The following is a 6,041-nucleotide window of genomic DNA, read 5'->3' on the forward strand; positions in this document are numbered from 1 at the left end:
CCATAGTTTAATGACACCCCTGCCCTGACATAGAGACTTCTTGTTAGAATGGCCATGACCACATGGGAGGCAGGAGCTAAGACTCCATCCCTCTAGATGGGAAGTTAGAGCTAAACCTATGTATCCCTAACTTCACCTTTAATGAAAGGGTGTGCCAGTAAAAGAAAATATCTGCTGGCAAAGGGAGACTAAGACCAAATTCTCTTGGCCTCTGCTCTGGGTAGGAAACAGGTAGGAAATCTTGAGAATTCTGAACCCCAGATCTGTGTTCACAGTGTTTGGGTTGCAAATTTATTTGTGGTCTTGCAAACAGAAGGTAAGAAAGTACCTTAAAATGCTCCCAGATGGGTGGTATTCCAAACACAGAACTAAACACTCTCTGGAGAGGGAGACCTTCAACTCAGGCCTATAGCGTTCCCACAGATAAAGTCTAGCTCAAGGTGAGCTCATGATCTAAATTTACACAATAATGAAGAAATCAGCTACAATGGGAGAGAATCAGCAAAAACAATCAATACCAGAATTAGAGTGCCAAAGCCATCCATTCAATGTTGGAATTATCAGGTGCAAGGCAGAAAATATACATAATAATAGAACTGAAACAAGGAACAGGATGTTTTAAAAGAGTGGGTAGGCTCTTTAAAACATTTTTAAAGTACATGTCATTGATAAAGCTAAAACCTGGAAGGTTGTGTAAAACAGCAGATTAATCATGGAGAAGAGTGAAATTATGCTGTTTTAAAAAATATGGCAAATCAGATTTTCTGCCTAATTCTATAAGTCGATTTATCTTTAAAAAATACACATATTTTAAAGACTTATTGGCTGTAAAATAACTAAAGGCTATTTCACAGGGCTTCTCTCCAAAGAAAAGTGACAAGTAGCAAAACACAGAAAGTCGAGGGGGAAAAATGTCAATATATACATTGCTATAGGGTGCACTAAGGCTTAGGCCAGCAACAATGTGGAGGTGCTGACCCTTAGATACTTACAACTAAGCTGGAATCTTCAAAAAGTTCAACTATTTATAACTAAAAAGATGTCTTAAAATTAATAACCAAGTGTTTTAATTGACCTCAGAAGAGCAAAACAGTAAACCCTGAGAACATAGATAAAATAGATAATAAAGATATGAGCAGAACTTAATAAAACAGAAAAAAGTATAAAATTGAGGTGATTTAGTAAGTCAAAAGAATATTCTTTGAAAAGATTTTAAAAACACACTTTGATTAAGCAAAACAAAAACAAAAGTAAATAATACACAGAAAGAATCAGGACAATGTTATAGCAGAGAGTACAAACAGAGAATGTATGAAATGCCAGTAAATTTGAACATTTCTGTAAAGTGGACAATTTCCTAGCTCCTAAAGTTTACCAAAGCTGCCACAAGAGGAAACACATAGCTGGAACTCTTTCACCAGTAAAGAAATAAAGTCAGTAGTTTACAATTTTTCACCAAGAAAATACCAGACCCACACAGATCATTTGGGTGGGGAATTCTATCAAACTACTATTGAACAGATAACATCAGTATTAATAAAGAAAAACTTCTAGAGAGTAGCAAAGGAAGAATGCTCCTTTATTCATCTTATGAAGTCTATATAATCCTAATACTGAAAATAGATTAGGTCTGTAAGGAAAAAGAAATTTACAGGTCAAATTTACTTGTAAATATAAAAGCAAAAATTTTAAACTATGATTGTAGCTACCCAAGTTCACTAGAGTAAGAAAAAGCATGAGCAAGTTAGGTCATCCAATGGATGAAAACGCAGTTTAATGTCACGAATATATATCAATAGATTGAAATCACCACGTTTTATTTCTTTCATCTGTCTCTTTAAAAAATTGATAAGTACTTATATTGATCTCTCTTGTACTAGGCACTGTGCTAAGTCACTTACAAATTTACTCCTTTAAACCTTCTGTCATCCCTGGGGGAAAGTTCTGTTTTGCTTCCATTTCTTAGCTAAGACTATCCCCCAGGAAAGTAAAGCAACATTTGTAAGTTTTTGTGGATGGTCAGTGATGGGACCAGTACAGGAACATCCTAAGTCTGTGCTTGGAAACAGTGCCGCACATTGACACTCACATTACAGATGAAAAGAAAGGAATCATGCACTTACAATACAGATTAACTCTCACATGACAGGTTAAAGGAAAGGAACCATGCACTTACGTTATAGATTAATAGCCATATAACAGGTTAAAGGAAAAAGAAACGTGCTTCTGCCAAAAGTTGTAAAGAAAGCATATCCATTTCTAAATATATTTCCCAATTTCTTTTGCTTGTTTTCTGACCTTTGTAGTGCACTTTGCCATGAGGACAATTTTAATTCTTATATAATTAAATGTATCCTTTTTTCTTTGTATCTTAGAAAGGTGTTCCTCATGAATAATTCATGTCAAGTCTCCCAGGTTTCTGAGACTTTTAGTTTCATTATTTTTTTACTTTTAACTAGTTGCTGTATCTAGAATTTGTTAATGATAGCCATATTTTCCCACTTTTGTTGAATAAGTTTTGCTACTGATCCAAAATGTCAATTTTACTTTAATCTCAAATCCCTTATGCTCTTGCATCTAATTTTAAGATGCTTCCTATTCCACTGGTTGTTTCGTCTATCTGAAACAAAATGCTACCTTCATTATAATGGAATTATGATATAATAAATGTAATTAGTAAACATAATGCCATATATAATTAATAGCATAATATAAAATAACAAATTATAATTTACCATATAGCAAGGTCAAAAGAGAACAAAACTATACAATCACTTGACATATCCATCCCCCAAAGATTTTTTATAAAATTCAATATTCATTTCTAATTTAAAAGAAATAGGAAAATAGGGATTGGTGAATGCTTCCACAGTAAGAAGAAATTATATATCTAAAAGAGAAAGAGGTAAATGATAAACTTTAGTAACACTGGCAATAAATGCAGAACAAGATGAAGATGCCTGATATAATGCTAAAGAAAAACTATTATGTAACACTGTCTTTGCAGCACTGATGAGTTCGGTGAAAAGAGAATCTCATAGAAAAGAGTATCTCGTTCTTCTTAATGTCTGTACACTTGTCCATTGCAGGAACATAACAGCTTATTTAACCGATATATTACTGATCTGCATCTGGATTTCTAGGTTTTCATGGAATTTTATTTTGCACAGTTGTTACAAACTCTAGGACTTCCTCTTATGTTTATATCTTTTGAAAGAAACAGTATCTCCACAGATGATTTATCTGGGCTGGCTGCTAGCCGACTAAGGCTACTTCTCAGTTCTTCCCTTTACATTCCTAGTCAATATGAAAACGGAAGGCAAGAAGGTCTTCTGTTTAGAGACTGTAAAGATAGGTCTTGGTGATAAAGTCTTGGTGGTAAAGGCTAAAAGTATCAACCCAGAATAAGTGTTTTTCCAGCTGTAACTATGTGTGATTCCCTTGGCTTGATTCTGTAGAGGATGTAAGACAGGACTGTAGGATCTGCCCTCAGAGTGCTTCCAGTAAGATGAGCTAAGTCAAGTATGGTGGCATATCTAATTCAAGACAAAATATAATGGCTCCTTTTCTCTCATAGCAGAACTTCGTGGAGTGAATGTAGAAGTCACTGTAGGCTCTTAATTAAAGGAACAGAATAAATCTTGTATTGGAAGGTGATTATTCTGGTCTCTTTGTGGAGATGAATTGGAAATTGTCTAGAGGAAGGAAAATTAGCTTAACCAAAGTTAAGCTCATAAATAATTGAGCATTAATTAAATATCTGTGGCCTGTGTTTCCCTTTGATTCATAATTTCTCCCAATTTATACACCTCTTTGATACCCGACTAATCATTGTCAAAGATGCAATTAACAATGATTATTACTGTGTATTAGGTTTTGCCTGGGCCCTGAAGAAACCATCCTAAATTACGAGCTATGATTGGCACTTGATTTTCTAACAAAGAACAGTCAGAACTCGTGGTCTTAAGTGGCTTGGGATGTGAAAGTAAGAAGTCTCTTAGCTACTCCTAGAGGACCCCACAGAGCCCTTTGGTGAAAGTTTGGAAAACACTGGGCTTCTTAAAATTAATTCTTGTAGTGTGTTACGAAAGATGACTGAACCAAAAGGATAACGGTGTTTCTGGTTCTGTTGTTAGCATTCTCCGTGGAAACATCGCAGAAGCTTCTGGACTCAGTTTCCTTCCCCATGTGTGAATGTCACTGAAAATATGCAACTCCGTTCTTTCCCCATATAACTTCAGAAACTAAGCAAAATGAAGACTCAAAATTCATTTCAAATAATGAAATGAAAATATACTGTAGAATGGAACTGGGAAAATACCTGGTTTAAATTTTGGAAAGTAGTAACTATACAATTCTGGATAAGTTGCTTCATCTTGTTTAGTCTAATTTAATGCGGATCTCACGGGATGTTATGATGATTAATTTAATATCTTTGTATAACGTACAGTGTTATTTAATTTCTTCTTGTTCTTCTTGAATAAATTCATATCTTTAAGCAACTCATTTTAAAAAATAGTTACTTACTTGCTTAAAGTACTCTCACCTTCTAGTATCAGCTGAATTGTGTCCTGCTCAAGTTAATATGTGGAAGTCTTAAGCCCCAGTACCTCCTAATATGACTGTATTTGGAGATAAGGCCCTTAAATAGGTAATTGAGGTAAAATGAGGTCAAATGTGTGGGCTCTAGTCCAATATGACTGGTGTCTTTACAAAAAGAAAATATTAGGTCACAGACATGCACAGAGAGAACAAAGTGATTATTAGTAACCACGATCATGTCCTGAATGCATGGAATACGTCACCATTTGCCAACCACCGTGTCAAGTTAGCAGAAACTACAGAAATTAAGAGCTCTCCGCAGAAATGCACACACTCGTGCACCAGGTAAGGGACCACAGGCAGACGTTCACGCAGCCTTTCATGTGTCCCTCACGGAGTGCACGCTCTCTCCTGGGCGGGGCGAGCACAGACACTTATGGGGAGTTTTACTACTCTTAAAATGCGTTGATACAACCATGTCTCACTTTTGTTTGCATCAGTCAGCAAACGCTTTTTGGAAACCCCCAATTCTCCACATCTCCCACCTTTTGGGCCGCCCTAGTCTGGAAGCTCACGCCCCTGCTTCTCAGGCCGGGTCCCCATGGGAGGCGGGGCTGCGTGTGGATGCACGGCGAGTGCGCAGACGTCCTCGAGCCCCGCCCCCACGGGACCGCCTGCCGGTTTGAGCGTAGCCCCGCGCGCGGAGGGCGATGAGGCCGGCGCCAAGGGCTGGCGATGCGCCGCGGCATGGAGGGGCTGGCGTAGCTGCGGCCCGTGGCCCTGCGTCCTCTGGCTGCGTCGGGGGTCCTGCGCACGCTGCGGGGCCGCAGCCGCCGGGCAGTGGGCGCCCGAGGGGTCGGGAGGCGAGCCGGGGCCCCCAGGCGGGTGTGGGCATCGTGTCCGCAGCCAGCGTCCCCGAGGCCGCGCTCGGGCCATGATCACTTGGTGAAGCTGCGCCGGAACTGTGCGGCCGACCTCTTCTCGCGCTGTGAGGACCTATGCGCGATGCAGGACTCACTGCCTCTGCCCGCCGTGCACGCTTCCCTGCGGGAGGGCCTGCTGGACTTAAAGCCGACCGCCTCCGCGGGGTGGACTGGGCGCCGCTCCTGAGCAAACTCTGCCCCTGATCTGTATCCAGAGCTTCTTCCAGCCATGGCTTGGCGAGACAGGTTTGTAGTTCCCGCTTCCAGGGGCTCTGGTGTGGGCGCTGCGAAGCAGGGTTTTAGATGGTGCAAGGTGGAGGGTGGGCACTCGAACCGGTGCCCAGTGCCCGGGTGTGCGTGCACTAGACGGGGCGTGCGTCCTAGGACTCCTGCCAGCTCGGTGACCCCGGCCAAGTGCCTTAAGTCTTCTAGGTCTCAGTGTTCTCATCTGTAGCATGGGCTTAACAGGACCCAGTCTCTGTGGCAGTTAAAAGGATGCACTGTGTTCATTCTTGTAGGCTCTATCTACAATGTAGAACACTTAGCACAGTTTGGAGCATCGTTAATTGTTCCACA

The 6,041-nt window shown here is 40.4% G+C and overlaps 1 pseudogene; it reads left to right on the forward strand.

Moving 5' to 3' along the window:
- Positions 1-4,738: 4,738 nt before the first annotated feature.
- LOC112067547 (centrosomal protein of 78 kDa-like) overlaps positions 4,739-6,041 on the forward strand; it is a 13,021-nt pseudogene continuing 11,718 nt past the window's right edge.

The sequence above is a fragment of the Physeter macrocephalus genome, chromosome 4, assembly GCF_002837175.3.
Source record: "Physeter macrocephalus isolate SW-GA chromosome 4, ASM283717v5, whole genome shotgun sequence".
Classification (NCBI taxonomy): domain Eukaryota; kingdom Metazoa; phylum Chordata; class Mammalia; order Artiodactyla; family Physeteridae; genus Physeter; species Physeter macrocephalus.